The 21,165-nt window shown below is 42.1% G+C and overlaps 1 long non-coding RNA gene across 50 annotated transcripts in view; it reads left to right on the forward strand.

Annotated features, from left to right (window-relative positions):
* The window catches only part of LOC147341448 (uncharacterized), a 406,396-nt gene that overhangs the window by 366,645 nt on the left and 18,586 nt on the right, over positions 1-21,165 (forward strand). For 5 of the 50 annotated variants that reach the window (XR_015158764.1, XR_015158763.1, XR_015158761.1 and 2 more), the window contains one exon: positions 10,695-10,770. The exons of 40 other annotated variants lie outside the window; for them this stretch is intronic. This is a non-coding gene — a long non-coding RNA (uncharacterized LOC147341448). Of the gene's footprint in view, positions 1-10,333; positions 10,414-10,694; positions 10,771-21,165 lie in introns of all 50 variants that reach the window. 5 more of the 50 variants (XR_015158762.1, XR_015158759.1, XR_015158748.1 and 2 more) reach the window with 2 other exon arrangements.

Consider the following 21,165-nt stretch of genomic DNA (forward strand, 5'->3'; position numbering starts at 1 on the left):
CAGCAGCAGCAGCAGGTGAGCCTTGACAATGTCTTAGACTAGGGTGATGGTGGGTGAACATAAGTGGAAGTGATTGGATTCCTTATATGTTGGAGGCAAAGGCAATAGGATTTCTGATTTGATGGAACACAGGATCAAGAAAAGAGTAATCAAGAAAGATTCCTGGGGTTTTTGCCTAAGTGACTGCTAGTGCCATTAACTGAAGTGGGGAAGACTGGAGGTGGAAAAGATTGGCAGAGCATATGAGCAAAAGTTAGCTTTAGATATGCCCGGTCAAAGATGTCAATTAGTCATCTATGTGTAATGTGAAAAACTCTGGGATTTATGAGTCTAGAAGTTATGAGAGTATTCTGGACTACAGATAGACTTAAGTGTCATTAGAATTTAAGTGATGTCTAAAGCCTGGGACTGGATAAAACTGGAGTTCTTAAGGGGATTTAGAAAAATGGATAATATTAGGCTCTATCACATATTCAGAACATTTAGGGCAGGATCTGGAAACTCTGCAATTCTATCACATGATCCGGGTGATGATTTTGACACTGAGATCTAGACAGAGTTTGGCAAACCTATGTTAAGGTCCAGATAGTAAATATTTTTAGAGTTTCTGGACTATATACTCTATCCTAGCCCTGCCACTGTAGCAGAGAAGGAACCGTAAACAGCATATAAATGCTTGACCACAGCTGTGGTCCAAAAATTTTATTTATGAACCTGAAATTTAAATTGTATATAATTTTCATGTCATAAGATATTTTCTTTTTTTGAATATTCATTTTTATTTTTAAAGAGTCCACATATAATACAATGTTTGTCTTTCTCTGTATGATTTGTTCCACAAAGCATAATACCCTTCAGATCCACTCACGGTGCTGCACAGGGCAATATTTTAGCTTTTTTATGGGTGAGTAGTACTCCACTGTGTGTATACACACAAATCATATATCTTCTTTATCCATTCATCTGTTGATGGACACTTATATAACAGCCAAGATATGGAAATAACCTAGTGGTACTGTGAATATTGGGGTTTATGTATCTTTTTGAATTGCTATTTTAATTGTCTTTGAGTGTACACCCAAGATTGGAATTGCTAGATCATATGGTAGTTTTTAGTTTTTTGTGGAACCTCCATATTTTATTCTACAGTGGCTGCACAAATTTACATTCCCACTTACAGTGTACAAGGCTTCTTTTTTTTCTAAATCCTCACCAACATTTGTTATTTGTGGTCTTTTTGATGTCAGCCATTCTAACAGATGTGAGGTGATATCTCACTGTGGTTTTGATTTGCATTTCTATGGTGATTAATGATGCTTAGCATCTTTTCATATGCTTATTGGCATATGAATGCCTTCTTTGGAAAAATGTATATTCAGGTCTTGTGCACATTTTTAATAGAATTGTTTTTTGAGTTCTATGAGCTGTTTATATATTTTGGATATTAAACCCTTATCTGTCATATCATTTGAAAATATTTTATCCTGCACCATAGGTTGTCTTTTCATTTTGTCAGTGGTTTCCCTTGCAAAAGCTTTAAAATTGAATTAGATCCTATTTATTTTTTTTGCTTTTATTCCCTTTGCCTTAAGAGACATCCAAAAAACTATGGCTATAATTTATTTAGAGAGTATTATACATATGTTTTATTCTAGCTGCTCTATGGTCTTTGGTCTTATATTTAGGTCTTTAATCCATTTTGAATTTATTTTTGTACATGGTGTGAGAAAATGTTCTAATTTCAGTATTATGTTTTACATGTAGCTGTTCAATTTTCCCAGCACCACTTATTGAGGAGACTGTCTTTTCCACATTGTGTATTCTTGAATGCTGTCATAGATGAATTGGCCATAAGTGTGTATGTTTATTTCTGGGCTCTTACTTCTGTTCCATTGATTTGTGTGTCTGTTTTTCTTCATGTGCCTTACTGTTTCAGTTACTTTAGATTTGTAGCATAGTCTGAAGTTAAAGAGTATAATTCCTCCAGCTCTGTTCTTCTTTCTGAAGATTGTTTTGACAGTTTGGGGTCTTTTATGTTTCCATACAACTTTTAATATTACTCTCGTCCTGTGAAAAATGCTATTGGCATTTTAGTAGGGGTTGCATTGAATCTGTTGGAGAAGGCAATGGCACCCCACTCCAGTACTCTTGCCTGGAAAATCCCATGGATGGAGGAGCCTGGTAGGCTGCAGTCCATGGGGTGGCTAGGAGTCAGACATGACTGAGTGACTTCCCATTCACTTTTCACTTTCATGCATTGGAGAAGGAAATGGCAACCCACTCCAGTGTTCTTGCTTGGAGAATCCCAGGGACAGGGGAGCCTGGTGGGCTGCCGTCTGTGGGGTCGCACAGAGTCGGACACTACTGAAGCGACTTAGCAGCAGCAGCAGTATTGAATCTGTAGATTGCCTTGGGTAATGTGGTCATTTTAACAATCTTATTTCTTCCAAACCATGAACGCTGTGTATCTTTCCATGTGTCTGTGTCATCTTCGATTTCTTTCATCAGTGTTATAATTTTCCAAGCACAGCTCTTACCTCCTTGCATGCTTGAGTGCTAAGTCACTTAAGTCATGTCCAACTCTTTGGTAGGTTTACTCCTAGTTACTTTATTTTTGTTAATGCAATTTTAAGTGAGAGTGCTTCCTTAATTTCTCTCTCTGATAGTTTGTTGTTAGTATATAAAAATACAAAAGATTTCTGTATATTAATTGTGTATCCTACAACTTTATGCTGAATTCACTGATGAGCTCTAGTCATTTTTTTGGTGGTGTCTTTAAGATTTATGTATAGAATCCTACTGTCTACAGTTACATCTTCCTTTCCCATTTGAATTTCTTTTATTCCTTTTTTGGGTCTGATTAGTATGGCTAGGACTTTCAGTTTTATGTTGAATGAAAGTGATGAGAATGGACATCCTTGTTCCTGATCTTAGAGGAAATGCATTCAGATTTTCCCTGTTAAGTATGATGTTAGATGTGAGCTCACCAGATATGGCCTTTATTTTGTTGAGATATGCTTCTTCTATACCCACTTGATTGACTGGTGCCAACCCTCTGGTGTGTTGACTGGGTATTGACAAGGCAGGTTTCTGTGCTTCAGTGTTCCCTGGGCCAGAGTCCTTCTGCTAGTGGATCTGGGTCCAAGAGATCCTGGGATTGGTGCCCACCCATTAGTAGGTCAACATGCATCCTGGGGCTAGTGCCAGGTGGACAAAGCCTGGTCCTGTGGTCTCTGGCTCCAGGGTCCAGGAGTCCCAGATCTGTGTCAGACCATGGGTAGGTGGGGTTAGGTCCTGACACACCTGGATGTGGGGTCCAGGATGTCATACTTGTGTTGGCCAGATGGTGAGTGGGGCCAGATCCTGGGGTTAGAACTGGTATTGGCCTGCTGGTGAAATGGTTGTGTCCTTCCATGGCTGGCTGTAGGGTTGTGGTGGTCATTGGGCTGGTGCCTGACCACTGGTGGGTGGAGCTGGGTCCTGGGGTCTCTGGCTGCAGGGCCCAGAGGGTCCCAGGTGTAGTGCCTGTGCACTGGTGTGTGGGGCTGAGTCCTGGGCCCCCTGTTTAATAGGGCCATATCCAGGGGTGGCTGTGGTCTCAGCTTGCTTACTGGTGGGTGGGACTGTGTCCCCACCCAGCTAGATGCCCAGCCTGAGGCATCCCAGTGCTGGTATCTACAGGTTGGTGGGGGTGGGTGGGGCTGGGTCCTGAAGCTAACAAACCAGAGGGGGATTTCAAAAGGGCATTTGCTAGCACCAGTGCCCTGTGGTAGGAGGACCTCCCCAAAATGGATGCTGCCAGTATCTATGTCCCAGGGTGAGGCTTCGGTTGCCTCCTCCCTCTCTGAGAGGCTCTCTAAGATCAGCAGGTGGGTCTGAACCAGGCTCATTTAACATTACTGCTTCTGGCCTGAGACTTGGAGTGTGTGATATTTTGTGTGTACCCTTCAAGTTCAGTTCAGTCGCTCAGTTGTGTCCGACTCTTTGCAAACCCATGGAGTGCAGCGCACCAGGCCTCCCTGTCCATCACCAACTCCGGGAGCTTACTCAAACTCACGTCCGTTCAGTTGGTGATGCCATTCAACCATCTCATCCTCTGCTGTCCCCTTCTCCTCCTGCCTTCAATCTTTCCCAGCATCAGGGTCTTTTCAAATGAGTCAGCTCTTTGTATCAGGTGGCCAAAGTATTGGAATTTCAGCTTCAACATCAGTCCTTCCAACGAACACTCAGGACTGATCTCCTTTAGGATGGACTGGTTGGATCTCCTTGCAGTCCAAGGGACTCTCAAGAGTCTTCTCCAACACCACACTTCAAAAGCATCAATTCTTCTGCTCTCAGCTTTCTTTATAGTCCTATTCTCACATCCATACATGACTACTAGAAAAACCATAGCCTTGACTAGACGGACCTTTGTTGGCAAAGTAATGTCTCTGCTTTTGAATATGCTGTCTGCTGCTTCTGCTGCTAAGTTGCTTCAGTCGTGTCCGACTCTGTGTGACCCCATAGACGGCAGCCCACCAGGCTCCTCCATCCACAGGACTCTCTAGGCAAGAACACTGGAGTGGGTTGCCATTTCCTTCTTCAAATAAGCTGTTTAGGTTGGTCATAACTTTTAAGAGTAGAATCTATTTCCCACAGCTCCTGGGTCTCCTGAAAGTAGACCTAGCCTTCAAAGCCAGATGTTCTGGGGCTCATCTTCCTGGTGCCAGACTACTGAGCTGGGGAGCCTGAGGAGGGCTTCAGACCCCTTATTCCTTGGGGAGAACCTCTGCAATTGTTATCGTTCTCACATTTGTGGTTTTCCCACTGAGGGTTGTGGGTCTTGACTACACTGTACCTCCACCCCTCTTACCTGTCTCCTTGTGATTCCTTCTTTATATCTTTAGTTGTAGAAGATCTTTTCTGGTAGATCTTTCTCATCAAAAGTTTTTCTGTAAATAGTTATAATTTTGGTGTGCCTATGAGACTGGAAATGGCAGTATTCTTGCCTGGAGAATTCCATGGGCAGAGGAGCCTGACGGGCTACAGTTCATGGGGTCGCAAATAATCGGATACAACTGAGTGACTAACACTATGAGAGTAGATTGGCTCATGGTCTTTCTACTTTGTCATCTTGAAACAATCCTCTGAAATATTTTTCTTGTGATTGTTTTCCAACCATTTTAAAATATAAAAGCCATTCTTAGCTTATAGGCTATATACAAATAAGCAGTGGGCCAGATTTGGCCCATAGCTTATAGTTTTTGCTTATACATGGTTTGATCAATGGTCTGTCAAGAGACGTATGGGAATATAATGTTAAATTTTTATTTCTATTTACTTAACATTTGTTAAGATTTTCTAGTTTTGTAATCTCATGTAATCATTATAATGACACTTATATAACTCCTGATGTTTATAATAATATTATTAGTATTTCCAGTTTTGGATTAGGTAACTGAGGTAAAGAGAGGTTGAATAACTTGTTTAACATCATGAGCTCAAGACTGGCAGAGTCAAGATTTGATTACAGGCAGTTCAGTGTCAAATATCCACCTACTGGGGAACATACTGAAAATATTTCCATGTGGGGGATGGGATCACAGTGTGGAGAGCCCTGATCTATAACATAGAGACTATGATAAGGTTCCCTAGAGAAAGAGAACCAACAGGAGGTATATATAATAGAAAAATATTTGTTGTAAAGAATTGGCTTGCATGATTGTAGAGGCTGAGGAGTTCAAATTCTGTAGCTAGGTGGACACCCAGGAGCTGATGGTATACTTATAAGTCAAGTCTGAAGGGCTGAGCACCAGGAGAGATGGTGGTGTAAATTCCAGTCCAGAAGCTGGCAGGCCTGAGCCCCCCAAATGGTCAATATTTTAGTTTAAGTCTGAAGATAGGAATAGACCAATACTCTAGCTTAAGCAGTCAGACAGGAGTTCTGTCTTCTTAGTATACCTTCACCGGATTAGACATGGCTGCCTCATATTAGTGCATGCCATCTGCTTTACTCAGTCTCACAGTAATTCCATCCAAATATATCCTCATAGACACACCCAGAATACTGTTTGACCAAACATCTGGGCACCCTGTGGCCCAGTCATGTTGATGCATAAAATTACCCATCACCTGGCAGGATATCTCTTACTAGTTAAATCTGTTTTGTCCTCTGTGCTGTTGTGAAATTATAGTCTTACATGGATGACGAAGTGTAATTCTAACACTGAGGTGCTGGTGGACATCCAGTGTTTGCAGCTTTCTCGATCTGCTCATAGCATGCCCAAGCCCCTCTCTATGTCCTGGGCTACCTCACTCTATGCTGTTATGTGCTTTTAGTGCTTCAGTTTTTATGAACTTTCTTTTATATCCACTTTTCTTACTAAAGCAATCCTGGTCTTAAACAGAAATCTTGCTGATGAATATAAGCATCTTTGAAATGCTTTTTTGAAAAAAAAAACTAGAGCAATGGACACTGAGACAAGCATTTGAGAAAGCTGGATTTCCTTATTGTCTGCTTAAGGGGAGGCATCCCTCAAGCTCTCTGCTTGCTCACCTTGGTCACTGAGGATGTCTGCTCATTCAGTAAGCAACATTTCTAATTGTATTAATTTTCTTGGGTGCTGTTTGGTTGAATCAGGGTGAGTTTGAAGGCTAAACTATTTCAGGGCATGTGTCCATTTCATTTTTCATCCTAAATCGTTATCTGCTCTGGTTCCAAATCTGTTACGTTTTCTCTAAAAAGTGCAGTAAGAGAAAAAAGAAAGATACTAGGCAAAGGTCAGTGTGGATTGGGGGGCCTGCAGGCTCCCGCTCAGAACTGCTCTGCTCAGTCTCCTCTGGAGTGTGGCAAATGAGGACAGGTACCTTGGTTGTCAGGGCACAGTCAGAGCCCCAGGACCGTAAGACCAGGAGGAGGAGGCAAGGGTCAGTACCAGAGAAGATAATTAGTCTCAGCCTGCCATTACCCACCCTCACAATCCCCTGCAGCCTGCTTCCCTTGTATAAAATAGGTCTCTGGGGTACGTGGGTGGCTGGGGATAGAGGCAGAGAAGCTGCATACCATGTGTTTGGCCCTGGCTGGCCCAGAGAAGAGCCCTCTGGAAGTTTTGCTGAAAATCAAGGAATGTGGGAGGGAAGATGTTCGCAGAATGAAAGTAGTGAAGCTGTGTCAGGGCAGCCAGAGTCAGAACAAAAGGGAGCTCCTGAAATGCTCATTTGACTCATCCACTCCCCGCCCCCCACCTGGCAATCTTGGCAATCTTGTACCCTATCCTCAATTGAAAGGCAGTTGGGTTGTTACACACTGCAAGCCCAAGAGCCTGGAGAGAGAGATAATGCTAGAAGGGGTCTGCACAGGGGATCCTACAAAGTAGAGTTGTTTGAATAACAAAAAGCAAAGAACACAATAGGAGACCAATCTGGAGGACTAGGGCAGAGCTGAGGAGCCCTGAAACAGCAGAAGGGAGATGCAGGAAATGGCATATAAAGCAACTGTGGTTTCTCTAAAAGTGGGCTTTTGCTTTATTTTTCATCTCTCAAAAGGTGTCAACTAAAGAAAACCTTACAGCTCCTGTGGGCTGCTGGACCTCAAAGGGAAATGAATTATTTAGGAGTGTGATGAATAGTTCATCAAACCTTCCTCCAACAGGGTTGCTGCTTAGGCTCAGAGTAATTGGTCATGAGCGGAAGGGGGCAGGCCCTTTTCTCGATGATTCTTTCTTCTTCCGCCCACCTAGGAGAGGGGGCAGAAGTGGGAGGGGGAGGGTGACAGCCCCAGGTTGATCTTTCTTTTTTTTTTTTTTTAAACCAAAAGAGCATTTATATTAAAAGTGATTGGACTAAATATTCCAATTAAATTTGCTGTTGTTGCTGCTGTTTAGTCCCTAAGTTATGTCTGACTTTTTAAATTTTTTTTTCTATCTTTAATTTTATTTTATTTTTAAACTTTACATAATTGTATTAGTTTTGCCAAATATCAAAATGAATCCGCCACAGGTATACATGTGTTCCCCATCCTGAACCCTCCTCCCTCCTCCCTCCCCATACCATCCCTCTGGGTCGTCCCAGTGCACTAGCCCCAAGCATCCAGTATCGTGTATCGAACCTGGACTGGCAACTCGTTTCTTACATGGTATTTTACATGTTTCAATGTCATTCTCCCAAATCTTCCCACCCTCTCCCAATGGAAAGAACAAACCCGCAGAGCTCAAAACAGAGGTCATTCCTAGGATCGGCCTGCAGGGGGAGCGAGCGACCTACAGTGAGGCAAGCTCTCTTCCAAAGGGAGCCTCTTCCCTGGGAGGGCTCCAAGGAAGCCTCAGAGTTGCCCTGATTCCCAGTCTCCCATCCGGTGGAGCAGGCATCAGGCGCTTGAAAAACCATTTCAGCCTCCTCTTTCCCTGATTGCAGGCCCTAGGGGCTTCTGGAGTCTGTAGGGTGAAAGTTTGGCTAACAGAAAGAGAAATGCCATGCCGCATCTAGCCACAGAGATCTGCATCCAACCCCGCCTTGAACAGCCTTGTTTAACCCCCACCCCAATCTTCCCTCCTTCCGCTGCTGCTGTCTCCCACACAGCACCCCCAATCCACACCCATGGAGCTGCGCATTTAGTAGAAATATTCAAAGGGATGGGCCCAGCCTTATGAAAACAGATTTCAGACTGCAGAAGCTGCCTCTTTTTAAAGGCAAAGAAAGAAAGGGCATGATCAGAGTTCATACAATCCCTGATGGGATTGGAGAAAGACAAGAATGCACTGGCCTCATCCTGATCAATAGATAAGGTGAGAGGCAGTTGAATAGACCACCTCCCTTTAGTCTGTCAAATGTGGGTTCAGATCAGGGCTCTGTGCCTAAGCTGTTGGACCTTGGACTGGTTCACATAACCCTTCTGAGCCTCAGTTTCCCTGTCTTTAACTCGGGAATAACACCTGCCTTACAAGGATACTTGAGGATTAAATGAACTAACTTTTGCAAGGTGATTGCTCTATCATAAGCATTTGATGAATGCTAGCTGTTGCTGTTGTTATTTATATTATTATTATTCTACTCCCAGGTTTGCCATAGATCTCATGGGCAATTGGGCAGAAGAATGTCATTGGCTCTGGGAAAACCTACTGCTTGCTGTTAGAGAAAAATATTCATGTCCAGGTCATAGGTCCTCTCTCTTTTTCTAGGTGCTGGATGGCTTTTCTCATATCAAACTGCTGTTTTCACTCCAATGTTTTCTCTCTGTCTCTCTCCTTCCCTTCTGCCTCTTGTGTTCAGGGAAAACTTTTCTAAGGTCTGAGGCAGTGTCTGCCTTATAGCGCTACATTTTATTATTAAAGGATTTGCATTCTATTACTAAGCCCCGCTGGCCCAAACTTCATTATCTACCATTCCAAATCAAACTTCATTTCACACAAAGAAGACTAATTTAACAACACACACATGCACAAACAATAATAAGGGTCCCGGTCGGCTCCCGTTCTTCCAAAAGATTTAGAAAATCATTTAGTACAATTATTCCTAATATGCTGCCCATCAACTCTCAGGTTTGTTAAAACAAAAAACAGCTGCAGTTATTTCACGTAAAGTAATGGATTAAGATGATAAATCTGAGGAGACCTGCCTTGCAAAGTTAGCGTTGAACTAACCCAATCCTTTTTCATCGTTGGGAATTGCCACTTTTGACACGGGGGACGTGTCCTAAGTAGGAGCACGTTATGTGTCCCAGTAACTGAGAAAACTAGCAAACATGGGATCAATATTGTGGGAATCTTGTGAGCTCCATTGCTAAAGGAGCCTGGTTAACTGTGGCTGGCTATTTTTTTTTCTGCTCAGTGCTACAGTGTTCTCTGTGGCTGAGGGGCAGCAAGCTTGCTGTCAGTTAAAGAGCCTCAGGTAAGAACAAATCATTCTCAGGCTTCTGTGTGTGAGTCAAGGTCTCTGGCCAGGAGGCTTCCAAAATACCTACTATTAGGTATGATTGTGTGTTCATCCATTCATCACCTTGGTATTTACCCCTAGCATCCACCCTATTATAGGCGAGGAAACTACAGAAAGGACTAAAACATATTCTCTGCCCTCAGGGAGCTTACAGTCGTCATGGAGACAGGCAGGTGTAATGAGTCCAAATTAAGAGGCGAGTACTGACTGCCTCTGGCAAACCGCTGTGGTGGGTCCTTCAAGCCATCTGCCTTTAATTATCCAGCCAAAGTAGAACTGAGAACTAAAACTAATTCCACTTCTTGAGTGTTGCCTTTGTGCCAGGCACTTTACACATATTACCTCATTTAATCCTCACAGAAATGGTATCAGCTAGGACTGCCATAACTGGGTGACTTAAACAATAGTATTTATTTTTTCGCAGTTTTGGAGGCTGGCAAGTCTAAGATGAAAAGCGCCAGACAATTCAGTTCCTGGTGAGAGCTCTCTTCTTGGCTTGAGGCAGTGAGTGGCCTTCTTGTTGTGTGCTCACTTGGCCTTTACTTACTCTGTGGTCATGGAGGGAAGGAAGGAGGAAGGGGACTTTCTCTCTCCCTCTTCCTGTAAGGCCACAGTCCTACCAGGTTAGGATGCCACCTTTATGACCTCGTTCACCTTTTGTATGTGTGTATATGCTCAGTTGTCCCTGACTCTTTGCGACCCCACAGACTGTAGCCTGCCAGGCTCCAATGTCCATGGGGTTCTCCAGCAAGAATACTGAAGTGGGTTGCCATTCTTTTCTCCAGGGAGGTCTTCCCAACCCAGGGATGGAACCTGAGTCTCCTGCATTGGGAGGTGAATTCTTTATTACTGAGCCAGCTGGTAAGCCCCATTTAACCTTAATTACCTCCTAAAGACCCTGTCTCCCATGCAGTCACATTGGGAATTATGGTTTCAACATATGAATTTGAGGGAGAGGGAGACAATTCAGTCCATAGCAGCAAGCCTGTGCCTTAGATAGTTATTCTCATTTTCCAGATGAGAGAATGGAGGCTCAGAGATGTTAAGTGACTTCTCCAAAGTTACCCAGCTAAGAAATTGCAGAGTTGGGCTCCTAGGTCTATGTGATGAAAGGGCAACTGCTTTCTGCTGTATCCAGTTGCCTCTTGCATTAGTGGCACCTCCCACAATCCTGGGTGGTAAATTTTGAGTCACTGTGAGAAGACTTTGATGGCTGAGATGATTAGAGATGGTAGCATATTTTTAAGGTAATGAGGCCCTCATCTTTGAAAGTGTTAAGATGTCAGATGCTATAGAGGGGGCTCTGGAACTGGCTGGAAGGTTGTAGTGAAGCAATGATTTTCAAAGTGTGGCGAGTGAGGGAGTGGGCTCTGGGATGTCCATACTTACCCTGCCTTTAATTTGAGCCACTCACTGTCCATCTGTTATGATAACAATAGCCAACATTTATTAAGCATTTGCCAGGCAGTGTTTCAAGCTTCCTGTTTGCTCAATTCATTTAATTATCAAAGCAGTGCTCTGAGGTGGGTACTGTTATTAGCCATTTTACAGGTGGTAGAAAACAGAAGCATGGAGAAGTGAAGACACTTGTCCACAGTCACACAGATAGGGTAAGTGGTAGCTTGGAGAAGGAAATGGTAGCCCACTCCAGTATTCTTGCCTGAAGCATTGCATGGACAAGGAGCCTAGCGGGCTGCAGTTCATGGGGTACCAAAGAGTCAGACACAACATAGTGACTAACACTTTTACCTTCCCCTTTCCCTACGTACCTAAGTCCTTGGCCCTTGACTCTCTTCCCACACCATTTCTACACACAGAAACCAGCTCATCCCCTGGTCCCACCCAGTTTGAGCATCAACTGGGATTAGGGTTTGTTGGACACAGCTGATGAACTGGTGGGGCATGTGGGCCTCCTGACGAGGACTCTTTCCCAGGGAAGCGGGAACCATGCAGGAGTGATGGGCCACACCAGTGAGAAAGCCGTAGTCGTCAGATGGGAGGGAAACCAAGCACTGTGCAGCACGGTTGTCTTTATCCCAGATTTGTCTCCTGGCCAAGACAACCATGGACTCATGCCTCAGTGCTGTGGAGACTAGGAGGGAGGTACGCACAAAATCAAGAGTGCCGGTTCATGTAAAACTCCATATGACACCTGAGCACCAGCAATGCAGCTTAAGTATGGCTCTAACAGAGTCAAGCCTGAATGACAAAGTCATTTAGTTACCACTATGGATTGAACACCCAGGGTGATTAGAGTCTGCTGCGGCTTGGCTTTCTGCCAAGTAAGGAATATAAGTTTTTGTTGGAAAGGGAATATAGAATAGGGGACAAACATGGTGTTTATCTGGCTTTGTCAGTGAAGAAAGGGGAATCAAAATACAGTACTCAATAGAGTATGTGGCCAGAAAGAACCTAACTGTCTATGAACTGCATATAAGCTTGTCATTAGAGATTGTTTCCATACTTTCTGAATAGTGCTATTAATAAATCTACCTTATAGCATTATTGGGTGGATTAAACAAGAAAATGTATGTTTGTTGTTGTTATTCAGTCACCAAGTCTTGTCCGACTCTTCACAACCCCATGGACTGCAGCACCCCAGGCTTCCCTGTCTCTCACCATCTCCTGGAATTTGCCCAAGTTCATGTCCATTGCATTGGTGAATGCCTAGTTCATTGCCTATCACATAAGGGCATTGAAAAATGGAAGACATTATTAGTAGTAGTACTAGTATTGTTATTGTTACCCCTAAATTATATTGTTTTAAGTAGCAAAGAATATGAATCTCAAGACAGTCTGAATTATGTTTACATTTTCTTTGTCAGTACCAGCTTTAGGAGCATAATATATATGATCTCCTTATTGACTATGCTCTTGATGTTGTTTTCTGTCTTACTAGCTGAATAGGGAGTTCCTGAGAGCAAGAATTTCTTTCCATTAGATTGGAAACTTGTTATCGAAGAGAATGTCTTCCCAGCTCTATAGGAGAGTCTGCCATCCAACATGGGGCTATCTGATAGGTGGCTATAAGTCTCTGCCACTGGACTTTAGGTCTCCCCAAGGACATAGATAGCATGAGCACCCTCCTTTTAATTACTGGTTAGTGACTTGGTATTATTGTTGAGCTGCACTGGAGTGAGAAGGCAGTGAAAGTATGGGACCAGATAGGGTCCAGAAGCCTCACTGCGGTTGTGATTCTATGGCCTATAAAGACATACTTGATCCTCTGATATTTCTCAGTTAGCAAATGTCCCCAGATGCTGCACTAAGACGTTTGCCTTCGTTTTGAAGCCTGGGCACATTTTAGGACCTATTGAATCCATGTGCATCCAATTGATTTACATTTAACACATCAAAATGTTGTTTTGTAAGAGAGATTTGATATCCGAAAAGCCTGCTGAGCTGCTTTTTGTGAACATTTCAAAGGTTTTTTATTTGAAGAGATTGAAACATGGGTGATGTTCCCTGTTGTTTCTGGCTTCAGAATTCCAGAGAGTTCTGAGGTAGTAGGTGTCCTGGGATGGCCTGTGCCATGTAGAGTGACAGACTGGTGATCTAGAGGAGGTGGCAGATGGAATGGAGTTGTGAGTCAGTGCGGATGGGGTAAGTTCTTTGTGAATGATAGCCAGACAGTCATTTGCAGTCCTAACTATCATCTGTTAAAACCTAGTTCAGATCCTAGTTTGCTGTGGACTGGGAGCTGTCTTTTGGGAGAGTGAAGGAATGATAAGGCATGAAGAGCCATCAGAGTGGAAGAATATTAGGTACAAAGCACTCCTGAATGCAAATGCCCATGGGTGAAGCCCATGGGTGGAAGGCATTAAAGAGTGATGGGTGTTTTGGGAAAGTAGAGCGTGTGTTATCCTTCTACAGTCATTAAAAAAAATGAAGCACTACACAGTTCATCACTCAGATCTTGAGCTTCCAGACTCATGGTCTAGTTCACCCCTCAAATTTGTCAATGAGAAAACTAAGGCCTGAGAACTGTGAAGTGACCGGTCAAAAGGTTCCCAGCTAGTCAATGGCAGAAAGAGACTTGAACTTGAGGCTTTTAGAGTGTAAGCACTTCAAGTCTTGTGCTTTTTATCATTACACTGTGCTGCCTCCTTAGGTTGAACCTTATCAATCAGAAAACAGTTAAGAGGCAGACATCTGAAAGCCATGGTGGAAGTATTATGAATCATCCCGATGCCAAGTGTTGGATGTTTTGTCGGGGGAAGACTGATAAATGGTCAGAAGAGGAATGTATGGAAAAGGGGCCTTTTCAGAATTGAGGAAATGAAAAAGTAGGGCAGTCTCATCAGAAGTTGGGGGTGGTCTGCCTTGAGTCACTTCCAGACTGAAGGTGACAAAACTTGAGAGAGTTTGGTTGAGGTAAGCCATGAAGAGGGACAATGCCAGAGTGACAACAGGAGGCAGCCCCTCAAAATCGTTCTGGGAGGAGGTTTGGGGGCAAACATTGAACAGATAGTTGTATGTCTAATCAACAGACAAACCTATGATTGCTGTTGAAGTTAGTATGTTAAAAGTATACCTGGAATTGCATAAGCTAAGATCTGGAGGAGAGGATATTTGCCTTCATCTGGAGGCTTTGATTTTTTTTTTTTTTTAGTTTTTATTTTATAGTGGAATATCATTGATTAACAATGCTATGTTAGTTTCAGGTGTACAGCTAAGTGATTCAGTTATACATGTATCTATTCTTTCTCAAATTCTTTTCCCATTTAGGTTATTACAGACTATTGAGCAGAGTTTCCTGTGCCCTACAGTAGGTCCTTATTGGTTTGAGGCTTTGATTTTGAGCTATGTGACATGCACACATGTTTCAGGGCTTCTGTGTCTTTAGAACTATAAGTTACATACTGCTGTATGCCTAAGATCAGATATTTGACTGGCAAGAAAATCAGTTACACTATACAAGTATCTGATGTCACCTCCATATATATATAGCTAAAATGTGACAGCTTCTCCTGTGGAAAATTGTACCATCCGCAGGCATTGTGGTCCTCATTTAATTCCTGCCTAATTTTTACATGCAGCTAGAAGTTGATATTATGTGCAACTGTGAGGCTCCATTTCAGGACCTCTGTTTTCCTGATCAACTATATGATATAATTTAGTCAGTTGACTTCATTCAATAATACCCCCCACCACCAAAGAATCAATTATCAGCTAAATTTAAGGAACGCATAAAGTTGATGAATTCAGGGATGTAGTCAACTTCTACATATTCAGGTGGTGTGTTCAAATCTCAGCCCACAAATTTAGCTTTCTGTTGCTGTCCTTCAGTAGCTAAGTTGTGTCCAACTCTTTGTGACCCCATGAACTGCAGCATGCCAGGCTTCCCTGTCTTTCATCTCCCAGAGTTTGCTCAAACTCATGTCTATTGAGCTGCTGATGCCATCCAACCATCTCTTCCTCTGTTGTCCCCTTCTCCTCCTGCCTTCGGTCTTTCCCAGCATCAGGGTCTTTTCCAATGAGTTGGCTCTTCACATCAGGTGGCCAAAGTATTAGAACTTCAGCATCAGTCCTTTCAGTGAATATTCAGGGTTGATTTCCTTTAGGAATGACTGGTTTGATCTCCTTGCTGTCCAAAGGACTTTAAAGAGTCTAGTCTTAATATTTCTCTGTCTCTTCCCTTATCACAGTGAAGGGTCTTTTCTAATCTGAGGAAATAGAAATACTTATTTCTTCAGTAAACATGTTTCTTTACCCTCTCAGACCCTAATCTTTTGAATACTGCGGTTGAAAGGTTGTTTTCCTTGCTGTTATTTGGTGTTACTCCACCCTGAAGAAATGAACTGCTGAAGTGACGGAGCTGGGGTATGACTGGTGGTCCTTGGGGTAGAGACTGTACTACCAAGAGAAAACTGATTTCCAATATCTAAAACCTAAATGATCAGGACTTCCCTTGTGGTCCAGTGGTTAAGAGTCCTCCTTGCAATACAGAGGGCACTGGTTCGATCCCTGGTCAGGGAACCAAGATACCATATGTCTTGGAGCCGCTAAACCCATGCCCCAAGAGTCCCTGTGCTGCAGTGGAAGTTCTGGCATGGCTCAACAAAGATCCCACAGCTAAAACCTGGGGCATCCAAACAAAGAAAGTTATTAAAAAACCTAAATGACCTAAAAGATCATTGTGATGGACAGCACCAGTAGTGGGATTTATTCTTTGTTACCTAAATACTCCTCTTGGCATATTATGTGCACTTTGAGTTTTACTTCCCAAGGACCAAGATGAAGTTTTTTTAGATCTGGTCATGCCATCTTACTTTCAGGAGCTGTTGGGCCATGGTGTGGTGTGATATCAGGGGGAGTAGGTGGCCCAGGCACTAGGCAAAACCACCTTCAGGGCAATCAAATGATGCCAGGTCTTCCTCACTCCTCCTCCCACTTCAATATATAGTATAGTCATCACCCTGACAAAAAGTGTTCAGTGAATTTGTTTCTGAAGGGACTTACCCTTTAATTATCCTGCAGAAGCAGTGTGCATCCTTCTCGGCTTGCTTGAGATTTCTAGTTGGAAATCCAGATATTATCTCAAATCTTTTCAAACCTTAACACTTCTGACTGCAAAGTGTGTCTGTGTGTATGTGTGCACGCATGCATATGTACACATACAGACGTAGAGCCTTTGGAAGGAACACAGAGAAAAGAACCAATTAGGGCAGTATAGGAGCTGATAAAAAGATACTCAGATTTCAGAAAACCAGTAAGTATAATAGTAAAATTATAGGTAGGAGAAATAGACAGGAGCCAAAGCTTGGAGGGTTAAAATAGGGCACTTGGTTTCTTTTTCACTGAGACAGAGGCTTGCTGGACAGGGGAGAAAAGAAGCTGCAAATATTAATTCAAGCTCATTGCTCCTTCCTTGTTCTCTTCCCACCCTACCTCCTCATCCCATGGTGAGAAATAATGATCACATTCTGCACTTGGAAGATTGGGTAATGGGAAGCCTGGTGAGAGGAAATGACTTTCTCAGCTAATTGTCAGCAGAGGTTGAAGGACCCACAAGCAGTGGCTCCCAGGGTGCTCTTGCAGACGCTCTTGCAAAGCAGACACTGGCTGCTTAACTTGGCTGGTCAGTCTTGTGCTAATGAGCTCAAGATTGTAGGTTTCTTCTGTTGATAACTTGGGCCAGGTGGCTTCACTCTGCTTGCTTTACTGGCTACTGATTGAATCCAGGACATATGTTTTAACCCTAAATATAGTCTCAAGTCTTAGCTTCAGGCTGAGGCCCTAACCTTGCTCATAAGCTAACCCTTGTCACAAGCTGAGTCCCCTAACCTCAACCGTAGGTTGAAGCTCTAACCCTCAGATACATGTATTATGGGTCATAAATGGGACCAGAAAATAAGGTAAGGATGTTGCAGTATATCGCCATCACTTATACTAAAAAGAAAAAAAAAATACATGCTTACTTTCCTAATAGGAAAAGAGTGACCTGTTTTCATATGACAACAAATGCAGTATACATGCTTTTAGCCTAGAAAACTTGGGCTGACATGAAGGTATGAGAATGGTTGCTCCTAGTTCTTGGGATTAAAGCTAGGATAAAAGTGTAAGGTCTCTCTGCAGATGTATCTGCATTCTTTTTGTTAGAGACTAAACACCCAATTTTGTCTACTTTGTCTTGCTCCACTTTCTTATATTTAAGATCCCAAGGCCAATGTTTACAAGAGCCACTTGTGAAAATGGCACCTGAAACTGAAAGCTTCTTTCATTCACAAATCATCTACCCTACTGGTGTGCCCACGGATCAGAGACTTGTGAGAGTAGAACCATCCCTTTGGGTTTTGACATTGGTTCAGTTCAGTTCAGTTGCTCAGTCATGTCCGACTCTGCCACCCCATGGACTGCAGCATGCCAGGCTTCCCTGTCTATCACCAACTCCCAGAGCTTACTCAAACTCATGTCAATTGAGTCGGTGATGCCATCCAACCACCTCATCCTCCGTCCTCCCCTTCTCCTGCCTTCAATCTTTCCAGGCATCAGGGTCTTTTCCAGTGAGTCAATTCTTCACATCAGATGGCCAAAGTATTGGAGTTTCAGCTTCAACATCAGTCCTACCAATGAATATTCAGGACTGATCTCCTTTAGGATGGACTGGTTGGATCTTCTTGCTGTCCAAGGGACTTTCAAGAGTCTTCTCCAACACCACAGTTCAAAAGCATCAATTCTTTGGCACTCAGCTTTCTTTACAGTCCAACTCTCACATCCATACATGACTACTAGAAAAACCATAGCTTTGACTAGACGGACCTTTGTTGGCAAAGTAGTGTCTCTGACTTTTAATATGCTGTCTAGGTTGGTCATAGCTTTTCTTTTAAGGAGCAAGCATCTTTAAACTTCATGGCTGCAGTCACCATCTGCAGTGATTTTGGAGCCCCAAAAGATAAAGTCTGTCACTATTTCCACTGTTTCCCCAACTATTTGCCATGAAGTGATGGAACCGGATGCCATGATTTTAGTTTTCTGAATGTTGAGCTTTAAGCCAACTTTTTCACTCTCCTCTTCCACTTTCACCAAGAGGCTCTTTAGTTCTTCTCCACTTTCTTCCATAAGGGTGATGTCATCTGCATATCTGAGGTTATTGATATTTCTCCTGGCAATCTTGATTCCAGCCTGTGCTTCCTCCAGCCCAGTGTTTCTCATGATGTACTCTGCATATAAGTTAAAGAAGCAGGGTGACAATTAAAGCCTTGACGTACTCCTTTTCCTATTTGGAACCAGTCTGTTGTTCCATGTCCAGTTCTGTTACTTCTTGACCTGCATATAGATTTCTCAGGAGGCAGGTCAGGTGATCTGGTATTCCCAGATTCTTTAAGAATTTTCCATGGTTTGTTGTGATCCATACAGTCAAAGACTTTAGTATAGTCAATAAAGCAGAAGTAGATGTTTTTCTGGAACTCTTCTGCTTTTTTGATGATCCAATGGATGTTGGCAATTTGATCTTTGGTTCGTCTGGCTTTTCTAAATATAGCTTGAACATCTGGAAGTACATGATTCACATACTGTTGAAGCCTGACTTGGGGAATTTTGAGCATTTGCTAGTGTGTGAGATGAGTGCAATTTTGCGGTAGTTTGAGCATTCTTTGGCATTGCCTTTTTTTGGGCTTGGAATGAAAACTGAGCTTTTCCAGTCCTGTGGCCACTGCTGAGTTTTCCAAATTTGCTGGCATATTGAGTGTAGCACTTTAACAACATCATCTTTTAGGATTTGAAATAGCTCAACTGGAATTCCATCACCTCCGCTAGCTTGACTTTGGTAGCCCCTGCTTAATTACAGATCTTATTTGGGAAAGTTCTGAAATGTATACATGCTGAGAATTTAAAATGCATTTGGGAAATGAGTTCTATCTTGAGTAACCCAAGTAAACTGTTTCCAGAATTCAAAGTAGTCTGACAGTTGGTGGGTAAACAAGAGGTTTAACTGGAAACTGGACAAAGAAGACTTAAAATGGAATAAATCTCATTTGATAGTTAAAAAATAATTACTATAAAGTTCAAACATTTGTAAAAGTATAGGGAGAAGCTAACTTTCGATCATCAAAGGGCAGTCATGTTAATAGCAGGGAAAAGAAGGGAGGACTCTCTGCTTTTTATTTTTAAATTTTTATTGGAGATAGTTGCTTTACAATGTTAGTTTCTTCTGTACAGTGAAGTGAATCAGCCATACATATGCATATATCTCCTGCCTCCTCTCTCGACTATAGTCAAGGCCTAGGTAATTGACTGAGGTTTGCTTGAAGGTAGAGGATTTCACATACGCTGCCCAGAGAAAAGCTTTTGGTGTGCTTGAGATGTCTCCTTGGAAGTCTAGGTATTACAGCACAGATTTTCAAATCTTAACACTTCTTGTTTGGATGAGACTCTTGTCTAGTAGAGAAGCAGGAGATTGGGATTGCAAGGGGCGGGGTAGAAGATAGTGAGACTACTAAAGCTGTCTTCTGTATCTCTAATCTCTTCCTCTTTTCTCTTTTCACTTTCAAGCAAGTTGATTCCTTAACATATTAGCAAAACAGAAACTTTCCTTTAATACCATATTTCTTTTCCCAGCCAAAATGCCCCAAAGATTAGGGTGAATTATCTATACTTCCTAGCCTACATTTACTTTTAAATTTCAACTTTTTGAAGTATAATTTACATATAATAAGATGCATGCTTTTAAATGTACATTAATGAGATTGACAAGTTTATGCACAACTTGTGTAAGCATTACACCATCATGATATAGAACATTTTTATCACCTTTAAAGTCAGTTGCCTCTTCCTAGTCAGTTGTCTACCTTCCAGGCCTGGGCAATGACGTTCTGCTTTTTATCACTATAGATTTGTTTCTTCTAGAGTTTCATATCGGTGAAGTCAGTGGAGAATAGTACATACATTTTTACGTCCGACTTTGGCTAAGTGTAATATTTTTGAGATTCATCCGTGTTACGACGTGTAACAGTAGGTTGTCAGCTGTAGTTTTTTCTTAACATGCCTTTTATCAGGTTGAGGAAGTTTCCTTCTTTACCAACTTTGCTAAGAGTATTTTTTTTTAAATCAGGAATGGTATTTTCTGCATCTTTTTGATTATCATATGTTTTTTCCTTTTTGTCTATGGTGACATTTTTTTCAAATATTAAGTCCAACTTGAAATATTAGGATAAACCCCACTTGGTCATGATGTATTATCCCTTTTAAATGTGATTGGGTTTGGGTGGCTTGGTTAAGAATGTGACTTTGCATGAGGGGTAGTGTTCTGTAGTTCTTTTCCTATAATATCTTTACTGTGCTTTGGTAATAGGAATGTTGACTTCATAGAATGAGTTGAGAATTATTCCTTCCTCTTCAACTTTGTAGAAGAGTGTATTGAATTGGTATTATTTATTCTTTAAATGTTTGCTAAAATTCTCCAGTGAAATCATCTGGGCCTGGAGTTTAATTATAGGGATGTTTTTACATTACATATTCAATTCTTTTAATAGATATGAATCTATTCAGGGTGTCTGTCTTTGAGTGAACTCTGGTACCTGCTGTCTTGGAAGGAATTTGCCAATTTTACCTAAGTTGTTGCTTTGATTAACAAAAATTTTTATTTGTTATTAACTTTTTATTAAGTTCTTAATATTATCTTAATAGCCACTTAATATTTATAGAATCTATAGTGTCAGACTTTATTTTTCTGGGCTCCAAAATCACTACAGATGGTGACTGCAGCCATGAAATTAAAAGACGCTTACTCCTTGGAAGGAAAGTTATGACCAACCT

This window comes from Bos grunniens, chromosome X (assembly GCF_055505025.1).
Source record: "Bos grunniens cultivar Pamir isolate PY7600 chromosome X, Bosgru_T2T1.0, whole genome shotgun sequence".
NCBI classification, from domain to species: domain Eukaryota; kingdom Metazoa; phylum Chordata; class Mammalia; order Artiodactyla; family Bovidae; genus Bos; species Bos grunniens.